The following is a 26,284-nucleotide window of genomic DNA, read 5'->3' as shown; positions in this document are numbered from 1 at the left end:
AGATGAAAAAGTAAAAACCTACACATACCCGCCAAAATATCTGACTGTATACTTCAATTCATACATGCAACCAGTGGCCATGTTCTTATTCTTATAAGGAAACTAATACCCCTCTGCAGTATAATATCACACAGAGAAAGAACATTTACAGTGAGTCACATCATTAGTCTGTGGCCTATCAGTTCAATGTTCATGTTCTCAGACTTAACTATTTATGTTGTAAACCGCCCTGAGACCTATTGGGAGAAGGGCGGTCTAAAAATTAAATAATAATAATAATAATAATAATAATAATAATAATAATAATAATAATAATAATAATAATAATAATACTTGGCTATAGGAGATTTTATAACCAGAGTCTATTGCATTCCATTCATCCCCAGGTTCTGTCAGATTAAAGATTAGGAACCTTAAGGCCGCATCCTGCATTGCCCTGTCCACTATAGTGAAAAATAGAAAATCTTTGCCATGTAGAAAGTAAAAAACGAACTGTTGTAAAGAAAGAAAGTGCCAATGTGGAATTTTATTGATACTTTACATCAGTTTATTTCGCACTGTTTTGCTCTTGCTGTTTGCAAGAATTACCACAAGAATAGTACTGTCAAATCAAAACCACTTTGCAAAGACAGTTGAATGAAGTAAGAAAAAGAGAGCGATAGAGAGAACAAAAATGGTTAACGGAAGGGCTGTTGCTTTCCCCAAGCGCAGCAAACTGAGCCTAATTGAGGCTGACGCATGACAGACTCGTGTGTACAGTCTTGCCCAGGCACTGACTGAAGCTGCTGACAGAGGGTAAATGGTGCATGGCAGCCGGTCTTGCCCTGGCCTGGCATGGCAACATCAGCGCACACTGCCTGTCAAGAGATATCATGAGGGCTAATGAAGGGCAGCCTATATTTTTAAAATTCTCCTCACTTAGTTTTGGTTCAGACTTTAACACCATGAAACCTCCTCAACCTTGTAGTGCTTGGTTAAGGATATGTGACACTTATTTAAAAATTAATGTGTTCTAATCAATTTAAAGTTAGACAACTAAAAGATGGTAGCTCTGTGGGTATGCATGTGTTAGAGGAGAACAATGCAAAGCAGTGTGGAGGGGAAACAGAAAAGAGCATAAGCCAATGGTGGATAAGAAATGCAAAGGGTTATTCATTTATTAATACAAGAGAAACAAGGAATTAAAAAAGCAGTCAAAGAAAAAACTATACCCATTATGAAAAGAAGGCTTTAAGGCTCACTCCTGCATGATTTGTGAAAAACCAAATAAAGCATTTATATGCTCCGCTATACTAAAGCCAACATTACTTGTGAGTCACAGTTATTTCTTTATGGTAAAAAGACCATAGCTACTTGGTGGAGATATTGCTAGACATTTGGAAAAATTCATAGTTAATTCCAATAATTATGAAACCAGCACAGGTACAGTAAAAATTGTGGTTTGTATCCAATTGTATTCCAAAAATGTAAGGGAAAAAGTTTTCTTAGAAGGGAGCAGTGATCTCTGCTGCTACCTCTTCATTATTACATGGTCTTCTGTGCTGTTGCTGACAGTTCTCTGACTGCTGGACACTCAGGCTCCTCAGTCAGCTACAACAGAAGAGGGGAATAAGAGTATATCTTCTAATTCTATGGTGAAATCTATAGAGAGTGGGAAAATTTCTAGAGCATCACATAGGCCCATTATGCACGGCCGCTGAAACGGCGATTTCGGGTCACATGGAAAACGCGGAGGGGGAAGACGCGACGCATACCGGTTATGTACGGGGCGGGGCGCAACGGCGGCAAAACCCAGAGTAACCGATTATGCACGCGGCGATCCGGGCGCCGCTTTTGGTTGCGCCCCGGTCACCCGGAAGCTGCGCTTTCTTCCGCGTTTCACTGACGCGGCTTTTTTGGCGGCATGCACCGAAGCTGCGGCCGGTTGCAGCCGGCTCCATGCGTTATCGGTGATTTTAGTTGCCGCCATTCCACCCCGAATGTGCGCTAAAACCCCCGTGCATAATGGGTCATAGAAGTGATGTCAGGGTCAGCAATCTCTCCACCTGGAAGGAATTCCTCCCATCTCTATGGTGAAGACAACAGAGATAGGAAGAATTATTACACAGGCAAGGAGGAAGTGACATCACTCCAAAACTCTATCTTCTCCAGGCACCATGTCAAAAATCTCTTGGCATTTCTTCAATTGCAGCTGGCAACACTACCAGTATCATCTTAATTATTTCATAGAAGGACTATAAGGAAAATGCAAATTAAAGGTATGTTGTTGAAACAAAGTGAACTTTGTTTACCCTGTCCTGTCATTTAAAAAAAAAACTCTTGGACTGGAAAAAACGTCTTTTACATGGCATCTTCAGTAACAGTTGCCTGCTGTTGTGTCAAGATCAGGAGGTTTTTAACCTTTTCAACTCATATTATATCCCTCTCTGAATTGTCCCCTTGCCTACCTTTTTCTTGCATGGAATAAACTGTAGTTTCAGGAAAGCACCACTTCCTCAGTCTTCTAAGCAGGTGTGACTCTCTGGATCAATCTGACCCCATTTTGACATTGGGATTATTTTTGGTTTTGTGCTTTGTTTTTATTACTTTAAACCAGTATTTCACATTAATTAACAGCAGGGAGGAAAACAAAGTAATAAAATGTGAAAATAGCTTACATAATTGGTAATTTTGAATGTAGAACTTTTTATCTTGGAGAAAGCCCATTAATAAAAGGGGATTTACCTCCAAGTAGACAAGCTTGGGATTGCTCCTTCAGCCTGTCAACTCATAAATAGAAATAGGTCATATATTCACATTCAATGTCTTTTGAAATATACACTGTCATTTGCTAATTGCTGTGGTACTCTGCTTAATAGCTGGAAACCAGACATATAAGATTTATTAGAATATAAGTCATGTGTGTAATAAAATTGTACATTGCCACTTGCCCATGAATATTTTTTGTGCAGGATACAGTTTTAAAAAGCTATAACAGATTAGTTCTCATCACTACAAAATTGACTGTAAAAATCTTCCATCCTAAATCTTCTGTAATGAACAAAGAATTAATTCAAAATACGTTCTTCTGTATTCCTATGGCTCCATGAATACGTATTTGTAAGTATTTCTTTTTTAAAAAGTTAGCTCACTTTGCAACTAAATCCACAGGGGATAAATTTAACAGTTTTAGCCTTTACGTTGAGGGAAAAGAAAATCTCTACATATTTTTGCAATCTCTATAAATGCTTAATAGATGTAGCCCAAGGCCTCTAAGTAGTTTTAAAATGGTTCAGAATGACTCTTTGTAATTTGGGAAGAATAGGTGAACACCTGCAGCCAATATAAAGGAAAAACAAATGGCATAAACTCATTTTTTTCTTCTTCTTCTCTGCTCTGCAATTTAACTAATTGAGAACAAGCGGCTTTCATACCTGTAGACTGCATTATCCCATCCCAATTCATATAAAGTTTGGTGCTGTTTCATGGACATGAAAGAGGAAATATCTAATCTCAAAGGAGATGGGAGACATACTATAAATGTGTGACACTTGATCTTGTTTTCTAACATGAATCTTTTCATTTTAGTACTTGGCGATTTGCAGCTTGTAGAACATAACCACAAGATATGAAGTGGCAGATTTCATATTACTCCTGCAATCTTTCAAAGAGTTTATGAAGATAGAGAAAGTTTATATTTTCATTTTATGGAATAACTAATAGTAAAGGAAGAAGAGGAAGTTGGTTTTCATATGCCGCTTTTCTCTCAGGAGTTTCAAAGTAGCTTACAATTGCCTTCCCCTTCCTCTTCCCACAACAGACACCCTGTGAGGTAGGTAAGGCTGAGAGAGACCTGATATTACTGCTCAGTCAGAACAGCTCTAACAGTGCTGTGATGAACACAAGGTCACCTAGCTGGCTGCATGTGGGGGAGCAGGGAATTAAATCCGGCTTGCCAGATTAGAAGATGCCATTCCTAACCACTATGCTAAGCTGGCTACATCAAGAGCTGAACTGTTGTGGACAAATGTTACTTTCTTAGTACTTTAACAGAGTTGAATTTTAAGCCCTTGTGGGTTTTACAAAGGCAGAAGAATTAGATGGGAATAATGTAATAGAATGGGTTACACCACTCCAAATTCCAGGTATGGGACACTAACAATGAAATTCAGGTTTACCAAATTTAAATATATATATATATATATATATATATATATATATATATATATATATATATATATATATATATATATATATATATATATATATATATATATATATATACACACACTAGATATTAAGCCCGCTGTGGGCAAAATACAGCGGGCCCTAGCATGATGGGTGGGTGGAGGAATGGGGCGAAGGAGGGAGGAAAGGAGAGAGACAGAAAGACAGAAAGGGAGGAAGATAGAGACAGAAGAAGAGGGAGAGAAACAGGTAGCCAGAAAGAGGCAGATGGAAGAGAGGGAGGAAGGGAGAAAGGGAAAAACAAAGGGAAACCTGGGAGGAAGGGAAGGAGAAAGGGAATGCTGGGAGGAAGGGAGGAACAGAGTAAGGTAGGTGGCCTTGGGACCTTCTGCTGGGCCCAGGGGCAGTCTCGGCTGCTCCAGGGCCTTGCAGAAGGCTGGGGACGGGTGCGGTGGGCTCCGTGGCCTACTGCCGGGCCTAGGAGCAGGCTCGGCTGCTCCAGGGCCTGGCAGAAGGCTCGGGATGGGGCGGTGGGCTCCGCGGCCTACTGCCGGGCCTAGGAGCAGGCTCGGCTGCTCCAGGGCCTTGCAGAAGGCTGGGGACGGGGGCGGTGGGCTCCGCGGCCTACTGCCGGGCCTAGGAGCAGGCTCGGCTGCTCCAGGGCCTGGCAGAAGGCTCGGGACTTTGGGAGTGGGCTTTGTGGCCTTCTGGCGGGCTCAAGGGCAGGCGAGCCTGCCCCAGGGCACGGCAGAAGGCTCCCTGGGCGAGGAGAAGCCGGCCAGAGGACTTAACGCTGGGGAAGGCTTCTTCCTCTGAGCGGCAACTCCCCGGCCGGCCCAGGCGAGGCTGGGCCAACCAGCCAATGGGGAGCCGCGCAGCTGCTTGGCCCTCGAGTGACACTCGGAGGGCCCAATCAGGAGCCTGATTGGGCCCTCCAAGTTTTTATCCCGGACAGGGCCCGCCCTAACTCCTCCCCACTTGCCCTTACTCTGGAGTGGGGGGAGGTTTAAAGATTGGGAGCACAGAAAAACATGATCCTCCATAACCATCCGCCTGCCATCTGAACGAATGGTCAATACAGACTTTCTTTTATCCATGATCCAACCTAGTACTGGGGACAAATGGTACAAAAGCAGGGCTTGATCTCTCAAACCCTGCTATCTTACCCATTCTTTTAACACTGAGATGGATCATAGATCATGGATCAAAGAGATTCCATATGGACCATCACTTCAAACTGCAGAGCACATAGTTTACATACACAAAAAGAGTGAATGATAAAAACTCCAAACAGACCATAATATGAAATTTCAATTGGGACTATCAAGAAATAAAAACTAAATCAGTCAAATGCAGATATAAGTAAATCTATCCTCATCTCCTCTCTGAAAATTAAAAATGAGGGGACCAGGTATACTTCCATATGCCCGCCAGACAAGTTTCTTTTGATTAGTGGAATGGGATCTTAATTCCCAGACAGGAGCATACTGTAGAAGACAGTCTGTCAGATACCGTAGTCCCAAGCTACCGTATATACTCATGTACGAGTTTTTCAGCACAGTATTAACACTAAAAAAGTGCTCCTCGGCTTATACGCAAGTATATAAGGTAATTAAATGTTTTACAGTTCTTTCTCTCAGTGTTGAGTTTTATAGTTCTTTATTTCAGTGTTTTAGAACCTCTTGTGGCGCAGAGTGGTAAGGCAGCCGTCTGAAAGCTTTGCCCATGAGGTTGGGAGTTCAATCCCAGCAGCCGGCTCAAGGTTGACTCAACCTTCCATCCTTCCGAGGTCGGTAAAATGAGTACCCAGCTTGCTGGGGGGTAAACGGTAATGACTGGGGAAGGCACTGGCAAACCACCCCGTATTGAGTCTGCCATGAAAACGCTAGAGGGCGTCACCCCAAGGGTCAGACATGACTCGGTGCTTGCACAAGGGATACCTTTACCTTTACCTTTTTATTTCAGTGTTTTGTTCTGGGGGGGCACTGTAGTTGTAGTTAGAGTTGTCCATTCTCCCAGTTTGGTAGCTGTTGTACTTGTTGTAATAGGTTTCAAACTTTGGGTACTGTTCTGCTCTGGTTTGCTGGTCCTCTTTTGCACTTACAGAGCTAGTTTACTGTTTTTTCTTTGAAATAAGTATTCGACAACATTGAACCTACTGGTGCCTCAATTAATGTACATTTACCAGTAACTGCTGCATTTTCTACCCTCGGCTTATATGAGAGTCAATAAATTTGGCCAGTTTTGTGGTAAAATTAGGTGCCTTGGCATATATGTGCGTCGGCTTATATGCCAGTATATATGGTATATAGGGTTTTAAATGAAGAGTTGCAAAAATCTCAAGGCATAACATTTAGTGACTCATGTTAGACTGGAGGACAAATGCATGCAGGACATGGAGGCATGATAAAAAGAACAACAGTAGATTCATCGCTGCTTCTATGATGTTAACAGAAAATTGGGAAAGGAAACCTCTGCCATGCATAGGGATACTGAAATTAAAGGTGTATAACTGACCCAAGGCCAAGTGATATGTTGGGTTTTGCGAGTGAAAGGAACCAATAAAAACTAGACACTGATCTGCATTGTTGCTAAATTCTAGAGAAAGGCTGCTGATATGAGTCGATGAAGAAAGTAGATTTTGAGACACTTTGTCTATCTGTTAAATAAATTGCTTGCAAACAAAGGAATGCTACATACTATTTTCAAGAATGTATAGAATGGATAAGAATGCTGACAATTTGGCTAGGGTTTTTGGAAAGGGTTTTGCTCTCTTAGACCGTTCTTGCACGGGGAACTTCACTGCCCCAGTTCCCGTGCTGGAGCACAAATTGGGGGTGGATGAGGCACACTGGGCGAAATGCTCCCCCGTGTGGGTGCAGGAAGAGGTGGGACAACCTGCCATGACTAAAACTCCAACCTGCAGCTGGGCTTGAAACCTCCAGTGTGTAAAGGGTCTTAGTGAATTCACTGGAAAAAAAATGTATGCCAGTTTAACATAATTATCTAATGAACAAGAAATTGGCTATGTAGATAACAGAAGCATATTTTCCAAGTTTTCATGACTTCAGAACTCCCTACCATCTGAACTTTCCTTTTGCCAGCCCACAACTCAGTTTCCCAGTAGCTTTCCCCCTATTAACATCCCTTTTCAAATATACTTTTAATTACAGGAGTAACGTTTCAAATACACTTTTAATTACAGGAGTAACTCGGAAATACTTTGGGCTATAACTGCTGAAATTGTGTTATTGTGTGTTGTGGATATGCTGTTTATTCTGCTTCTTTGTTGAGAATCAAGTCATTGTTATTTTTAAAGTTCCGGTAATTTTTTCCCTCTCATGGCCAACTGTATTGTCTTGTTTTCCTGTAGATATGTTACAGGCATAAACAGGCTTCATATCTGCATTATAACTGTAGGGTTGTTTTGAACACTAGTCACTTTACTCAGTAGTTCTAACATTTCTGCTTCTGCAGGAACTTGCAGAATAGACCAGTAAATTACTGTCAGGGTTCCAATACATTTACATACCTTAGACATGAGCAGCCAATCGGAACTTTTAATCTTTAACAAGTTACTGCTCAGTGACATAATAATGAATAAAATGAAGAGTAATGATGTTGGCCACAAAGCTTAGCAAATAAACATTTTATACCAATCTAACAATTCCTGACCAGCTCAGCACATGGAATTCATTTTCACGGGCCACTGCTGACTCTGCTGGACTTGTGGTAAACCACTTTGACATTTTCCTACCATTGTTTGCTGTTCAGGGTGAGCACCTGTCATTGTGTTCGAGCTGAGCTCTATGTGTTACAAATAGCCAGGGTAAAGACAGCCTTCCATTTCAGTATTCGTGAAAAAAGAGGTTTTTACAAGGATTCTTGGTATTCATGTCAAGGAAGTTTTAGAAAACCAGCCCCAGAACTATTGACAGAAACTTTCATTTGTTTTAAATCTGATTGTATAGCTGAGCTTATCAGCATTGACAGGACAAGGTCATAGACCACATTCTGTTGTTATTCTTTCTCTTAACAAGAACATACAATTAAGTCACCTAAAATAAAATTCTGTCAATGTCAGAAAAGTTGGCAGATCACTAGCAGAAGTAGCAAAGAATACTGACCACCCACAGTATATTCCTGTAGTGGTGCTGTGAGGATGTGTCTAAACTGGAAACATACCTATATCTAATTAAGACTGACACATCCGTATATCCCCTTGTTCACTAAGATTCTGTGTTGAAAAAGCACCATGTACTATTTTATGAAAGCCACATTCTACAAAAGTAGTTTAATAAAATAAGAGACAACTGGGTACAGATAATAAAAATGTGTTGTTGTCCTTTACCTATATACAAAGCCATTTCAGTACATGTTTATTTTGATAGAATTCTATTGGCAGAGACTTTCATTTGAAAAACACATCAGCATAATAAATATGGTAATCTTAGTATATAAGTGTGTTACAGACCACTCCAGGGCATTCTAGTTTCCTACACAAAACACTGTAACAGCATGCCATTCTCCTCATCCACCACATTTTAGAACTTCTGGTCAAGATGTTTCCACTAATCCTGCCAAGTTGTGAGTCATTTAGATATTTATACTCCATTCTTCTTTCCAATGAGGACTCAAAGCAGCTTCAGTTGTCAACTTCTTAAACTCTGATGAAACCACTTGGATATGCTAATAAGCTGACACTTCTGGATTTGTTGACTTGATCTTTCTCTTCTGAAATGAACCCAGGTCCTGAAAAGCTTGCATATCCACCACAGGTATCATCCATGCTTTTTGTCCTACTTATTATTTTTATATTTATTATTATTATTATGTTATTATATAAAAAAGGGAACTAATTAGATAATCTTACCTCATGTGAGGCTGGAGTCCGTTTATGAATTAAGACTGTGACTTATTAAAAATCTGGAGATTAAGAAAGTTTGAAACATTCAAATTAATTAAACCTGGGAGGTCGGTCGTCACATTTTTTGGCATCCTACGAATCCCAGATTGTTTTCTATGTTTCTGCCTTTGAGAAAGAATTCCTTCAAGGACTTTCAACACCTGCTGCTCAGGCTTTGTAGCAGAGCAATTTACTTGGATATTGTGATGCAAGTAGTCTAATGTAATACAAACTTTGCTCATATGGTCTATCCAAACAGTTAATACTGTCTCTGGGTTTCAACCGAGCAAAGGAAATGATAAAACAAAGAATCCTAGATATCCATCGCCAACAGGATTTCAATCAAGTAAAAAATCCACTTTTTCCAATGTCTCCACTTAATAATTTGAGGCCATTACCTTATTTATCTAATCTTGTTTTCCCAGAACATAGGAGATCATTTACTCTCTTATAACATGCTTCCATCCGCTTTTAGGGAAGGCTTATTAAAAAAAAATACCCATCTGTGATAGTTTATGCATCTGCCAGGATGGGAGCATTGAGACATCTGAACATGTATTACTCCAATATAGGCTATACGATCAATTCAGGGGAGAACTTATATCTTCCCTACAGAATAAGCTCAACTCAGAGGCAATCACAGACATGTTGTCAGACAAAAGCACAGAAATAACTTCTGTTGTGGCCAGATTTGCTTGGAGAGCAATCAAAACAAGGAAGAGCTGGATTCAGAGCAACTTAGGTAGAGATAGTCTCAATTGCTTGAGATAATGCTTGTGAGTTTTAAAACCAGAATGATTCTTATAGCTGGAATGTTTTTATCTTTTATAATATTTAAGTTATCAATGATTCTTTTATTTTGTTAATGCCATATGTTTTTATGTACCTTGTAATTTGACTACTGGTCTAGTACCGTAATAATAAAGACTTGAACTAATACAAATATGCTATTTTGAACTCTTGTTTGTTAAGCATTGTTTACTATTGCTATTCTGATTTATAATAATATTTTTTCTGATTGCTAATCTGCTGAAAACAAAGATTTTTTCAACCCCCACTCCAAGTGCTGCAGATTCTTTCTGCTGAACTAGTCTGTTAACATATTGCCCACTCTGGCTAGATACATTTTCTAGATACATATCAGGTGCCCTTCCAACCACTGAATTTCCTAGACCTCTTTTCTGTTCAAATATACTTTGTTGGACATATTACTCAAATAGACCTTATATCCTTGTTCTGAAGAACATACCTTAAGGAAAAGAACCCAACTGTATCACACTAATCTCCAGAAAAATTAATGCTCTGTGTTGCCTTCTCCTAGGACCAAGCGTCCTAGGCTGCCTTCCGCTGTGAGGAGCCCCCCCCCCCCCGCAACATAGGAGACTGGCTTCTGTTGTTAAATTTATCCTCTTCAAATCTCAAAGATGTTCTGACAAGGACTCAAAACTTTTGAAAAGGATGTGTGAGAAAGTGTGCCCCACTAAGCACATCCTGACCAGATAACCAAGTGCCAAGCAAAGTTGCCAGGCACTTCCTGTTTGACTGCTGTTGTACTGACAATCTAATCTCGATCTGCCTTTCTGGCAGCACAGAGACCTTGTTTGTATTAGCCCTCCTAGATGTAGAATTCTCTGAGATGAAGTCAAGTTGTACTTCTCCTGGCTCACAATGAAACCATGCTAGTGTAAACACCTCATCATGAGTTGGACATTCTTCACCCCCTGCTGGAAATTTTGGACCTTATAAGAGATCAATCAGAGCCCATGGATGAGCAATCAGGATGATAACCTGAGGCTCTAGTGTGATGGGCTGCCCACTCTCCATACTAGAGATTGAAAGTGGGGGGACTCGGAACCTGAAGGCTAGAAGTTTCCAGAGTCCAGGATATGTAAATAAATAAAAAGCAGGATATGAATTTGTAAATAAATAAAAACAGGGTGCTGTTAGACATGATGGCAGTAGGATTTCTCCAAGTTATTAGTGATTTGCTGGGAAAAGGGGATTTTTATAAGATTTACAATGCAACACAGTGGCACTGCCTATGCTTTGTTTCCTGCTATAGTTCAGTTGTTGCTATTTTTTAAGCAGAATTTCTGGAAGAAATACAGTAGAAGAGAAGCACATTGAAGGAATGGAGAAAATGTTTAGCTTCCCCTCTTCCTTGCCCATATTATACTTCACATCATGGTAGCTAGAATATCAGTAGCAATGTGATTTTGAAAAATGAATTTGCTTCCCACTCCTAGTTTGTCCTGAAAATTGCCAAACTGCTTCTATTTCTACCCACAGATAGTTCAATATAGGTTACTGTTTCCACCATGGTCCCAGTGAAGAAGAAATACAAACTGATATTGAAACATCTTTCAATAGACTAACATCTGGTACACTACCATGTTTGGCACCTATTACTTATAGTCTTTCAATGCAGTAGGATTTCCGCAATCGCTTAAACCAGTAAAATGGCTTAGTTGTACAAGTGTTAATGAAACCCTTAGAAACATTCAGGGATCAGATTTTTAAAATCTCATTACCATATCAAGGAGCTCCTTGTTAATCACTGTCTGAATTCATTTGGATTTATTCTGTCACACTTATGCTTACAATTAAAATGCCACAAGGTCCCAGTCAGATTAAACAAGAGATTCCCCCCCCCCCCCACGCTTCTCATATGTTTGAGCTTGCAGGACTAGTAATGACAAATCACATGGAGGTAAAATATATCATAATTAGGTAAAAGCTTAAATATAACCTGTATGTACCCATGGGCTATTTCAATGGGTTCCAACATTTTTTAAATAAAAAAGAACTTGCACAAATAAACCACAGAGAATTTTAGTGAAAAAACAGTCATTTGTTGCACACTTAAAAATGCTACACAAATTATTTTCCTTACATTTCAGTTTATTTTATAGATATATATTGCACATAGATTTTACATGGTTATACACAGTGCGAATACAGAGAATGTTAATGTAACAGTGTAGTGAAGCAACACTGACAATAGCTAAGGAAGAAAAGAGCTGAAGATTGAAACCACAGAACCTGACAGTAGAAATAAGAGAGAAGCAATTCTTTTGAGAAGGCCAAATCATTAGTAGTGTGCAGTCCACGGAAGGAGTTTAGGTCACAGGAGTGTGCAATGCTGCAAGTAATAAGGTTGTGGTCAATCAGAGAGAATTACATAGTAGAGTGGTCAGAGACAGAACAGTTCTTAGAGAGGATAACATTTGGGGAGAGGCCCTGGAAGAGATGTAACTGAAGGGATTAGGGAGGAAGTGCAGGAGAAAGTTGGACCAGAAAGTTTTTTTTAATTAATATAATGCTGACTTCTGACCCTATGTCGAATAGTGGTTTATAAGCTCTCTTACGATGATGATGTTATCCGTTCAGTCATGTCCGACCCTCGGCAATTCTATAGAGAAGTCCTCGCACTGCGCCCCTGTCTCTGAATGCTTCTTTTAGTTGGTTCATGGTCATTCCTGAATTGGCTTTGATTGTGTCAAGCCAGTGGATCCTTTGGTGACCACGTTTCCTTTTGTTGCTGACCATGCTGAGCAGTAATGATTTTTCTAGCGAGCTTGATCGCATGATGTGTCCAAAGTAAGTGAGCTTTAGCCATGATATCTTCCCTTCTAATGACATAGTTGGTTTGCTCCTCTCTAAAACTATCTTGTTGGTAACTTTGGCTGGCCATGGTATTCACAGTATTCGTCTCCAACACCATAATTCGAAAGCATTTATTCTCCTCCTGTCTTCTGTTAACAGATATATAAAAGCTGAATCCACTGAAGAAGAGGTAGAAACATTCTTAAAAAATGCAAACCAAGCATGATAAGCCTATGGCTAAGGCAGTATGGAACAGGCAGATCAATAAAATTGTCAGCTGTTCTTGGTATCTAATACGTTGATATCTCTTTGGTACAATGCAACCTCTGTAAAAAAGCAAAGGCAGCACTACATACTTTTCAGCTCCTTGGGTTTAGTATTCCTCCATAGCGGCTCAGAAATCTTATGTGGAATAGGATATTGCTGTGTTCAACACCATATTCAGAGACTTGAGTTCCTAGTAGGAGCTGACTTGGGGAGCAATGTCACTGAGATCATTACATCACTTCTGTGTACAACCCTGAAGTGACAATAGATAGCTCTAAGGGCCATTCTGCACAGTGCTAATGTTGCTGAAGTCTAACTCTTGTGTAACGCTATTTTTTAACATTATGCACGACGTTGTACACAATCCCCAACACTCCTGCAACACTCCCACAAAAAACACTTCGATGTAGCGCTTTTCGGGGAATCGTAAAAAGTGGATTCCCCCTAAAAAAACCCGCTTCACTCCTGAGAACAACCTGCAACACATCCGAAAAAGACATGTGCGTTCTCAATATAGTGGTAGAAAGAATGTCCCTCCCTAGCTCTCGCCCCCGAGCTTCCAGAGATGCTATCGCCATTCCCCCCCCTCCACTTAAACAAACTAAAGCAACGAATAAGCGAGGCTTCTTCGGCTGAAGTCCCTCCACAGAAGTGCTTAACAGTAAAACAAAGCTCCATTCTGCAATTGTCTTTAAACTTTCAGAGTACAATACAGCCCACTGTTTGACACTGCCTGTTATTTTCGGCCAGAAATTGTACCCATTGGGGGGGGGGGTTACTTGAAGAGCATGTAAACGATTACGCACCAGCTCCTACACCAGCAAAAAAGGTCTTTCTGAAACATTGAATGAACAAATATTTGTTGCTACTGGTGTTTTCTGGTTGTTAAAAAACAGATTTTAAAGGGAAAGGGACTTTCCAGAAGCATGAACACAACAGTTCATTGGCTGTTCTGTTTGATTGATGGCCAGGGGTGGAAAGAAGTGTGGAAAAATATTGCCTCCTTTGTTGCGATTCCAGGGAGACCGAAAACTTGTGGGTAACAAAAACAGTGCTAGTGGGAGAACCTTTTTTCCACTAGAAACTGCTATGTACGTTGTCAAGACCTGCCGCTATTAATTGTAGTGTTTTACAATAGCGCTTACATTTGGCTACATTGGCGGTTGTGTGGAATGGCCCTAAGAATTGCCCAAAACTTTTAAAATGAGTTTCTGATGATTCCACCATCATCTGCACTGGTATATAATTTCTGGGTTGTATCTGGAAGTGACATATCCGTGCAGATGATGGTGAAATTTTTCCCCCTCCTGGTGCTGCTTGGAACAGTGGCAAACAATGGCAGCAATTAGCAGGAGACTTTATACCAACCATCGAGGGAGACATGGCAACCCTATAATCGGGGGTATAAATTACGAACATAATAGTGTTATATGCAAGTTGTTTTTGGTTGATCAGCTCTCTGGATCTATGGTGATTGAGAAGATATGAATTTTGGTTTAAATGTAGGGATTAAAAGAGGGTAACAAGATAATTTCACTTGCAGATCATTGGACATACAACAGTGTAAAGCTTTCATATGAGCCTATGCAAGACTTGCACAAGACTTCAATTATTCCCTTAGTGTTATAATGTCAGTTGAGCTTGTGCAGGAGACATCTGTATTTCCAGACAGCCTGCAGTACTAATATTAAATACAATAAAATCTTGGTTCTTTCTAATAGTTATTTTGACACAGCCTCACTTTGTACAAGCTTTGTACAAGCAATGCCTTTTACTTTGTTTACTCATAACTGGCAGGATTTCACACACATACACACAAAAAGCTATAAGATCTGAAATGCCACCTCTTCACATTATATACAGGTGAAAATGCATGGCTTTAAAATAAAAACAACTTCTATACTGGTGAACCAAAGTCATGTGTAATCAGCTACCTTTAGTATCATAACACAAACTTTAATCTCCAGTGGCATAAACAAACATGTATTCTTTATGAAAATTGTAATAATAGCATGAATATATTCCAACTTTTTAAAAAGAAACCGTTACAAGTAAGAACATGAATGTTTAATTTAGACATCACCTATGTCACTGTATGTTAGACATCATACCAAGGACCCTCCCGCTGGAAATTCCAAAATTCAAGTTTCCATATCTAACAGAAAACTATGCTCTTTGAATCTCCTAGAACTTTCTCTTAAAATTGAGCCAACAAGAATAATGTAAGTATTGTTAAAGGTGAAAGACACTTTCATTTAAAATGCTTTAACATATGAAAATGTACTACATTTTCTCTTTCAGTAAAGCCCAAATAATACTCCTAACTGAATAGACCTAAGATCCTACCAAACAAAAAGGAAATTTGATACAGGCTAGTCTGAAATGGGACATCTTTTTCAAAACTTCTGTTTTGAGTTCTCAAGCCTTCCTCTATAGTATTTTGTCAAGGAGGAATTCTTATTATGTCTTTGTAAGGGTTTTGTGTGAACCTTAGAAAATCTGAAAGTCCACTGCCTATAACTAACTCAAAATGGAGTACATTTGCCTTCAGTAAATTTATCGAACTATATGTTCCCTACTAGGCTGGTATCAAGCCAGCAAATATAGATCAGAGAGGAGAATTGGTGCTAAAGGACCAATATAATAATTATTTAAAATCATTATTACTTAAACAAATAATTCATAGGGTTGATTTCCCTCGTCCTTCTAAGGCTATGAGATTTTATCCTCTGCTATCATCATTGTAAAACAAAGAGAAAAAGGAAGACAGAATGCAGGTTCACCTCTGATAGAAACTCATTAAAAAAGATCCTCTCATCGATTAACCATTTTTCTTCAATGAAGATATTGTTTTCTTATTTCCTGATTGATTCTGCTAGAATGCAGTGTACAGTGTAAAAATAAAAACATTAAATGTGAAAAAGCAGCATTAAAACATAGTGAAATTGTCACAAAAAATTAAAAACCTCCTTCTACAGAAGGAAAAAATTGAATCCTTTTTTAAAAGTTTTTTTCAAAAACACACCTAGCATACAGCAACTAAAAAGGGAGTTTTCCTTTCTTCGAAAAGTCTGCCAAGCTTGCATTTCAGTTTTAATGCATTGTTTATTGTGTGTAATATATTGGTTTTCTTTCAGCTTAAAAATATTTTACACCATTTTGATTCTCAGCAAGAAAATACAACAAATAATAATGCATTAATTCTCAGTTGAAACATAGAATCAGTTGTTCATATGCAAATGTAGGCTAATTCACTTAATTTATTCTAAATTTTAGAGATAGAATGGATCAGAGACACACAAACACGGGTTGATAAGAGATTAAACAACAAAGAGGTAGGGAGATAATGGTGGTTGCTGACAATCTGGTTAGGGTGTCTTATACAAAATCAGAATGCGGGGTGGCTTTTTAGCTTTGCAAAAAACTTGGCTTTTAAAAAGGAAGGGATGAGAACAGACTCAAGCAATTTTCATTTAAACACCAATTACTATAAAGAAATTAAACCTTGTCAGATATTTCACTAATAGATCCATTTATTATGTATCTTGTATCTTTGCTAGAAATAGCAGCATTTAAAAAAATAGTATGCTGCTGTTACTTTGGGTCAAGGTTCCACAGCTTGGCTTTAAGCCCCAGTGCTGTCTAAATGTACAACAGAAAAAGAGGTTGGAGTAAAAGTGGCTAGGTCAAAAAAGATGGATGTTTTCTACAGAGCTTGTCATTCTAGATAACCACTTTGAGCCATTCTTATTACACAAACATGCCTTGGACTCATTTCCCAAACAATACAACCATGCAATGACCCTTAATCACTCCTTGAACCTTGGTCTCCTGTCTGGTGCGGTTTTACGAAGCATGTTTAGTTGAGCATCTCAGATAGTAGCAATATACAGGGCATTAAATACTTCTCACAGGGGACCAAAAAAATTGCATTCAGTCAGTGAACCAAAATATTGTTTGACGAACACTGAAAATCTGTACTTAAATAGAACCCTAACATTAAGGCTTTGCTTTTCCATCACTGTATACATTGTCTATAAAAAGGAATAAAAACATAAATCAGCATAATTTTTAAAGCACACATTTCCAGGAAAAGAAAAATTATTTTTCCTAATGTGAAATTTTAAGTTTAAAATTCAGCATAGAAGACCTGATCATGAAAGTAAACAGCATTACATTTAAAAGAAAAAAAGTTAAAAATTTATCTCTCTGGATGGGATAGGTACAAGGAAGGCGGCACATAAAACTAACAATGGCAAGTCATCCAATAAATAAACCCAAACAATAGGAAACAAGTGCTGGATCATTTTTTTTAAAGACTGGTTATTACAGAACAAGAAAAGCTAACTATGAGTTGGCTTCTTATAATTTTGCCTCAGTTTTATAACTAATTAGAAAATAAAAATGAACCGGTAGAAGGTAGCTCCATAACCATTGTAATGTCAGTCTGAACAATTTCAAAGTAATATTTTTATACTGTTTGATTTTGAAGTCTAAATCCAGCTGGCTTAAATAGACAAAACCCAAATAAAGAGAAGTTTTTACTGTATTTCCAAAAGACACTCAAAGCTGGAGTTAAAGGAGTCAAAGGAAAAGAATTTGCATTCACGATGAAGCTAACGAAACCTGTTTACTTCTAATATCTGAATTCAAGACTCTCAAGCTTTTTTGAGCCTGCGGTTTGGAGAAATGGTAGGGTACCACTACATAAAGACAACTAAAAGGTGGGACCATCTCCCTTCAGTGGCCAAGAAGTTCCTGGCAACCCTGCTGGAACCAGTCACAACATAGCTTTCATGAGTCAGGACCAATCACAAAATGTTGAGAGCTTCCAAACACCATATTCCTCCTACAACTGAGGCAGCTTCTCTTAATAGGTGCTTTCTGCAGATACAAAATGATGCCTCCTCAACTTTTCTGAAGTATTTTCTGCAGTAACACTTCCTCAGTTCTGTAGAGTCTGTAAGATGGGGCTCTTCTATCAGGCATTTGGCTGGGCCAAGGAAGACAAATTACTGCTTTAGGATGCTAGGGCTAATCCTGCGTTGAGCAGGGGGTTGGACTAGATGGCCTGTATGGACCCTTCCAACTCTATGATTCTACATCAAGGAATGGACCCTTCCCCAGAATTTCACCCCCTGTATGGGAGAAGGGAAAGCAAACTGGGCAAGTTTTTAAATGGTGGTTAACTTTAGCTGCAGCTTGTTTGTCAAAAACAATACAGTCACAATTAAAGACAATAAAAATGCATAGTCATAAGTTATTTGTGGAACTATGCTTTTATATGTATTTATATTTGTATTTATAGGCTGTCCCTATTGAGCCAGTCATCTTGGAGCAGCTTACACCAATATATAATAATCCAATAAATACATGTAGTTAATAATGTATGTAAACCTCCCCAAGACCGTCTACGCACTGGAGGTTTCATGCCGGGCTGCAGGCATGGGGGAGCATTTGGCCTGGTGCACCCCCGATTTGTGCTCCTGCACAGGAGCTGGGGCAGTGAAGTTCCCAGTGCATAAATGGTACAAGTCGGTATGCTGGGATGGTGGTCATATAAATCGATAGACAGACAGACAGACAGGAGTGGGAAGAGATTTGTTATAGCAGAGTAGGAACCAAATTTTATCCTTATTTGAAAACTTGAGAGTTTGGTTCCTTCTCAGCTACAGGGAGATATTTCCTAGGCCAGAGGCATTAAAATGACTTTTTCTGTGGCAAAGTCAAGAGCACTTGGTTATGAATTACTGCACTTGACTACTTAGTGAATGAGGTATCATCAAGGAGTGCAGCTGTTAATGCCTTCTTCCTCTGTTCATCCTTCACTATCTTAGGAAAATTCATCTCTGTAGTCCAAATAATTAGCCGACAGAAAGATCAATTAGGGTTTCAACTCCAGAATGTAGTCTGCATGGGGCTTTTTACCCAGTTCCAGTTTGAATGAATCCCTCCTTTATTAGATTTGAATCTACACTGAATTTGATTTGCATGCTGTTTTTGGGTGCTTTAAATTTCCCTCTGCAACGTGCATGATTAATTCGTGGTGACCCTACCTTTCCCCCGCAATATCCTTGAGTGGATACAAGCCACAATATTTCAAAAACCCCATAAGTAAATGTGCAGATCTCTACTCTTTGTGAAAAAACTCTGCCTTGTGCCGATTCTGAGCTTCTTCAATCGAGTGCAGAACACTTTCAGTTTCAATGAGGGAGGGGGATAGAGGAAGACTCGAGTTCAAATCAATCTGAATTCAGCCGGATCCATAATGAAATAAACAAAGTAAATGCAGAATCAGCCCAGGTTAGGAAATTCCTGGAGATTTGGCCTGATAGCTTGGGGAAATTAGGAATTAGGGATGGACCTCTGTGGGTTATAATGCCAAAGAGCCCAGCATCCAAATTTGCCATCCCCACCCCCAGTCTTATGGAAATTTGGTAATTCCCAGAGATCTTCAGGCACCACCTGGAGACCAGCAACCTAAAAGATCATCCCGAAGCAAACAGTATTTAATTGTGAATTGTCTTGGTGAATTTACTAACGTCTTTAAGTTTTTCCTTGGGGTCACTTCTATTTGTTTATCACAAAGAAGAAGAAGAAGAAGAAGAAGAAGAGCAAGAATAGTTTTTATACCCTACTTTTTACTACCCAAAGGAGTCTCAAAGCACCTTACAAATACCTTTCCAGTTCCCAATTTCAAAGAAATAGGCAGAGCCACTAGAGAATACAGAAGGCAAATTTGATGTATTGTTCTTGTTCCTCTATTTTTCATGTGAACTGTCCTAAGCCTCAGGGGAGGGTGATATATAAATGTAAATAAATAATAAATAAGGGGTGTATTAATCCTTTCTGTGGCTTTAGAAGACAGAAAATTAGGACAGGATAAGAATCCCCAAACTCCTGGAAAAAAGGAGCACAGCCTGGGAAAGATAGGGTTTCAGGAAGGAAAGGGCCAGAGTGAGTATAATGCCACTAAGTCCACATTCTGTAGCAGTCATGTTTTCCAGGAGAACTGACTATTTTAGTTTGGAGATCAGCTGTAATTCTGGGCGATCTCCAGGCCTTAGCTTATGAAGCGTGCAAATGGCAAGAAAATTAGACTATTCTCATAGACCAGTCTCTCTCAGGGCCCTGTATACCTGAGGGACCGCCTCCCTGCCTATGCTCCTCAAAGAGATCTACATAATGTGGCTCTGGTCTGTGCCTTAAATAGCCAGATTTGTATCCTGGGGCTATGTTTGGATGCTGTAGTCTTTTTAAAAATGTGCCTGATGGAATTGTATGTATATAATAAAGAAGAAATCTAGAAGGCAAGTGATATTCTTGTCCAGTGTGGACAAAAACATTAGGTGAGGTTTCCCAGGACAGAAATAATACCTGTGATTGCCCTGGGTAGACCCTTGATGAGTTTCCAAGGCAAAAAGACAAATAATTAAAAAGGTGTCTTAATGACCCTGGGATTAGAGGATGGAAAATGGGCTAGGTGTGGTAGGTATGTTAATTTTGACTAATAGAATTCTGTAGAAGCAGTGGGAAGGAAGAAGCATTAAGGGATTATCCATGGGGTCGCGATGGGTCGGACACGACTTTGCACCTAACAACAACAACAACAACAGCAACAACAAAAAGATTAGTAACATTCTCAGGAGAGCACCTGGTCTGCAAATAAGCATTGTTTATAGAGTAGGGAGAGAAAAATCAGTGGTTGAGAACCCCTGATTATAATCTCAGGGATCCATGAAGCTGTCAAGCATGGCACTTTGCTGGAGAGTACATTTTTTGTCTTCTGTGACTACAGGCAGTGTAGGTCAGTTTTTTTTAGGGAAACTTAAATACCTTTGTACATTTCCAGCACAGGCATATGATTACAGAACAATGTAATAGTGAAGTTCAGGCAGTGTTGATGAGGGGTGTTAGCAGGAAAACTTCCCCTCAAAGCAGAGGGCTCTTCCGTGATTCACAGTACAACATAAATACTGTTAGCTGCTGAGCTATGAGAGTTTAGAAGATCTCACCATCAATGCAATGAAGCACTTTTATAGTGCTCAGACATTTCATCAACATTTGTAACTATTAAGGTACTATTTCAATATCTGTTCCTAACTCCTTCAGTTCTTCCACAAAGGAGAATCTGATGAAAGTTTAAAATTTATTCCTTACTGAGGAAAGACATCTGGAAGATTCCTATTCAAGGCTGGAGACCTTGAAAAGAAGCATTTTCCCTTTGAATGTGAGTGCTGGGGGGGTAGTTTGTTCAGGCTCCCAGAACCTGATGTATCCTCTTCTTAGATTGGTGATCAGCAGAGACAGGCTGGCTTACAATCACTTCCTTTTATTGATAACACATCATGAAGACATGACTATTTAACTGCAAGACAGGAAGGTTTTCAGAACTTCAAATGAGTATATATTTCTTGCACAGAACTGCACTAGATATGAAAATCTCCACATCCACTCCATAAGAATACACCAGTTCAAATACCAGAGTGGGACAAGGACTTTACTATTCCATATCACCCACTTATACTATAATCACAATGCTGTTTCCGTTGTGTTACTGAACATGGTGAAATCTGATGACGTAGAGGTTATTATTTATGTTGTTGCTATTTTCCACTGCTCATTCTTGTTATATGTTACCTAAAAGTATCTAAGAAAAGTTTCAAAAACTGTTCTAAGGGGAGAAATATTAATGAAAAGTTGAACAATTACTTTGGAGAATGAATTGTGAAACTGTAAATCAAATGCAGGTAGTCAAATATCTAGGAATAAATTACTTTTATAAACAACACAGTAAGGACTAGCACTATTTATTTCTAAGGGAGTTCATTTGGGAATAATATATTAATTGATGAAAAAAACAAAAACCATCTACTACTGAGTTTCTGAAGAGAGGGGCGGAATATAAATCCCATAATAAAATAAATAAAACATGGCATAATTTACTGATAGAATGATAGAACTTGTACATATACATATATATTTAAAAATGGTTACACTAAAAAAGTAAGCAGCTAGTTGTTGCTTGTTTTGTGAAAATGAATGAAGGAATACAAACAACTCAAGCAGTTCCCAATAAAAAGGCAATTTAAGAGAAACACAGTGCTTCCTTGAATGCTTTTTTGGCTTGGAGCAACACATTGCCACAAAAATCTGTTTTGCATCATCTAAATGCTTGAAACAAGAACACATAATTTAGAAAAAAAAATAATGATGGCTGCCACTTAGCCATAAAGGGCAGCAGTAGTGTTGGAAATAGCTTTCCAATGATATTTTTATTCACAGCATAGGTCTATTTCAGCAACAGAAGTAATTACTGTGGTTTCTGAGGGCAGCATTTAACTCTATTGCCCTTCAAATATGGTATACAAACATGGAGTCTGACTCCAGTAATGCCTGGCGCAGCCACAAACAGGTCTGTAGCCACATCCTTGCTTTCAAATCCTCAGGAAAACTCAACAAAGGAAAGATGAACTCAGACTAAAATGTTGTCACCTTTGATCCAATTCCTTGTCCCTTTTAGGGGCAAGTAAGCTATATATATCTACAATAATTTCTGTGAGTACTTGCCTTTCTAAGGTTACAAATCAACAGTTCAATTATAACTTTAGGTTTTAATAGTAAGACTGCCACTGCATAACATTAATGGTAGCATGAACAACATAAAGGTAAAGGTATCCCCTGTGCAAGCACTGAGTCATGGCTGACCCTTGGGGTGACGCCCTCTAGCGTTTTCATGGCAGACTCAATACGGGGTGGTTTGCCAGTGCCTTCCCCAGTCATTACCGTTTACCCCCCAGCAAGCTGGGTACTCATTTTACCGACCTCGGAAGGATGGAAGGCTGAGTCAACCTTGAGCCGGCTGCTGGGATCGAACTCCCAGCCTCATGGGCAAAGCTTTCAGACGGCTGCCTTACCACATTGCGCCACAAGAGGCTCCAACAACATACTATATGGTTAACACAGAAGTTTCCTGGTCTTTATATGGGTGGAGTTACAGGGTCTGATAGAACAATGAGAGTGGTAACTAAGCAGCAATGTATTCAGCAAGTCTATTACCGTTTCCACATGGATGATTTGTTTTGAGCTTGATGCTGATGGGAAGAGTGTTTCCCCCCCTGCACATTCATGCATCTTCCAAGGTTCCCCCAAATTTTCTCTGATATTTCCTAAATCTGCTTTGCTACACATTTAGGTAATCATTGTGGCAAATCCTACATGTGTGCTATGTGATTGGAAAAGTTCTGATTTTGTCTGAATCCCAGGCCACTTCGTCCAGACTTGATCTTGACCCCTGAGGAGACCTCTATCAGCCCAGCACGTGCAGGAAAGGGCGCAGTCCCAAAGAGGTTCAAAAAAAGGTTTTCATAAATGGCTGAGGAGAAAAGATAGATGCCGGACAGTCCCTGAGGACAGTGGTACTGGCACTGAGAGAGTGAGTTGGGTGAATGCAACCCTCCTTTCTAGGAGGTTCTGAGGAACACCCTTCACAAGGTGAGACCATGGCAGTAAGTACCATGACTCTTGATTGGAAGGTGGAGCTTGAAAGATTTTCTCAGTCCCACTCACAAAGCAGCCATGTTTCCTACACTGGCCATTTCCTCTCCCTGTCATCAGAGCTTTTTTCCCTTTCCTTTTTTAAAGAGGTAACTGAATAGGATTAAATAAATAAATACCATTATATCAAAGTTTGCCAGGTTTTCTGAATTCTTAGTTTAAAAAAAACCCTGTGATACAGTTCTAGAAGTAAAAGGAATAGAGTCTTCAGGGTTTTTTTAAATGAAAGCTAGGGATTCAGGAGACTTGATATATGTCAGTATAATAGTATATTGATGTAGCACTATTCAACTGCAACTTTAGAAAAAAATACACCACCTAGGAAACCTGCAACCTGTATTAGCAGCAAAGGGGAACTACACCTGCCCCATGCAGAAAACTCCCAGGGAGATTCCCCCCCCCCCAGAAAGCTTTCAAAGGGGGGGAAGGAATTTGGAAAGGACAAAGATAGGAAGACTATTCCACTGTATAAAAGACAGGGATGGCAACATTATTTGCTCTAAGTGTCTCCCCCAATGCAAAATTATTTGGTATCTGGCCAATAAAAATAAATATACCCATGTACAATTGGCGTCTACATGGCATGTTTGAATGTCAATAAAGTTGTAAGGTCATCAATCCACTGACAGTGGACATTTGCCTTTCCAGTCTTATAATATAAAACTTTTTGTAAAAGTTAAGCACACATACAATCCATTTTCATTGACCACATATAATCTCCAGGATACAAGCAAACAGTTAAAAAAATGGAAAGAAACTATGTAACAGAGGGATTTTGAATTGGCCGGAAAAAGATAAGACTAAGCAAGAGACCTTGAGCACAGACAGGGTTTTCTGAAGTAGGTTCAGAAGGAAAATATGAAAGTTTTTAAGGTGCAGGATCTAGCCCTGTATTTCAGACACTTCAACATCATCAGCATGGTTCCACGGAAACAAAGGGGGAAGTTGTTAGTCTGTTTTCTTTCCAGGTAATATTTTAGGAACCAGGAACTAAAAGAGAGCACAGCTTGCCACCAGTACAAAAGAGCATCATGATACTCTGAACAGCACTACAAATTCTCCTCAAGAAGGGGTAAATAGAGCCTCTTAGGAGAGAGGTAGTTCATATTTCCATGTCAGACTTTCGATCAGTGAAGATTTCTTTGCAAAATGGCTTTCATTTATGACCATATTTTCCAGCCACATCTGTAAATACAGCAAAAATGAGCTTCCCTCTTCCACACACTTATTAAGTTTACCAACTACTTTGCCTTTCCTCTCTTACAAATTTTCTTTATAATGCAGCCCAGCTCATTCCTAATATTCACTGTCTAAATTTCCTTGGCACACCCAATTCTGCTTTTTTCCCATCAAGTTAAGCAAGAATTTGCAATGTCCATCATTAGAAGTCTCTTGTCACTTTAAGAATTGAAACAGGGGGAAAAACTATCTTTTTTTTTTTTTTTGCATTTTTGCTTATTCTTTTCAACTCATTCTACGTTACCTCCTGGGAGTTTAGGCCCCAACTAACAGTCTCTTTCAGTCCATAGCCAGCTCTCTCTATTAAGATTACCTAGCCCTGTTCTGCCATAACACTAGTCTCTTTGTACTTGCCTGCTGAACTGACCAGTCATACGGTACAATGGCTACAATTACTAAATTACACTGCTTGTCACTGCCTTTTGTATCACACCTCTAACAGGTGTTATTACCATGATAGGCAAATTGTAATCATCCATTCACAGCACACACAGCCTTAATAATGTATTTTTTTTATTTTACATAATCTATGTGTGAATACCATAGGGCCCTTGAATGGTTAGTAAATATATGGGTCTGAAAGACTGAACCACATGGAATGCAGCTACGAACAAAAGCATTTAGGACAACACAAAAGTGAATGGCACCACATTCCAAATACAGTGAATACATACACATTAAATAATAATGTGAGAGTGGTTAAGGGTCTAACACCTGAGAAATGCAAACTATTCAGGAGAGGAAGCTGCTTACCTAACTTTGCCTGTTTTTTCTTTCCCTCCTCATGAAGGAACGACAAAGAAATCTTGTTAAATCACTTTTCTAAGTGCACAATATAAAGTTGGTTATGCTATATCTACATACTCTGATACTGAAGTCAAACTAACAATTATATTTACTGATTACTGCAAAATCCTCTTCCACAGCTGCACATTTCTGTTGCTCTCAATAAACACAAGCCAAATCAGAAGCGTCTGCAGCCTTTTCCCTGAACACTTGGCAAGTCTCTCAACACTGGCTTCTTTATAGCTAGAACAAAAGGAGGGGTAGAAAAATCTACTTCTAAACCCCAGGGTTAAAAATTAAAATATATTTGTCTCTTATGTACATGACCATACATGGTAAATGACTTGCTTGTTTTTTTAAAAAAACTTCCACTCCAGCATTATAACACTTCATATGGCCCTTCTGTAAAAGGTTTGAGGTTTTCACATGTATTTTCTACAATCCTTAAAATTAAACTGTAAAATAATGCCAATCTGTTCTTCTGTTGTTTATTTATTTTTTAATTTATACCCCGCTTCTCTTGAAAAATGTCACCTCCAAGTGGCTTACATAATAAAACCATAAAACAAGACAACCAATTAAAAAAAAACATTTTGCAAGTACAGTTATAAGATGGTGGTCTAACTCAACAACAAGCTCTCCAACCCAACTCAACTAATCTCAACTGGGAACAATAACATAGTCCTAATGATGTTTAATTGGGCCATGGTCTTCTACATCCAGTACAGGAACGCATAGGATAGGGCAAGACCCCCT

At 39.2% G+C, this 26,284-nt stretch overlaps 1 protein-coding gene and 1 long non-coding RNA gene across 9 annotated transcripts in view; one reads left to right on the top strand and one right to left on the bottom strand.

Annotated features, from left to right (window-relative positions):
• VTI1A (vesicle transport through interaction with t-SNAREs 1A) overlaps positions 1-26,284 on the bottom strand; it is a 338,695-nt gene that overhangs the window by 186,958 nt on the left and 125,453 nt on the right. The gene's annotated exons all lie outside the window — the stretch shown is intronic.
• LOC143843538 (uncharacterized) overlaps positions 8,832-26,284 on the top strand; it is a 129,334-nt gene continuing 111,881 nt past the window's right edge. For all 3 annotated transcript variants that reach the window (XR_013233592.1, XR_013233590.1, XR_013233591.1), the window contains exon 1: positions 8,832-8,945. This is a non-coding gene — a long non-coding RNA (uncharacterized LOC143843538). The remainder of the gene's footprint in view (positions 8,946-26,284) is intronic.

The sequence above is a fragment of the Paroedura picta genome, chromosome 8 (genome assembly GCF_049243985.1).
Source record: "Paroedura picta isolate Pp20150507F chromosome 8, Ppicta_v3.0, whole genome shotgun sequence".
Taxonomy (NCBI): domain Eukaryota; kingdom Metazoa; phylum Chordata; class Lepidosauria; order Squamata; family Gekkonidae; genus Paroedura; species Paroedura picta.
The sequence above is the reverse complement of the archived record's forward strand: the minus strand, read 5'-3'. Positions and strand labels throughout refer to the sequence as shown.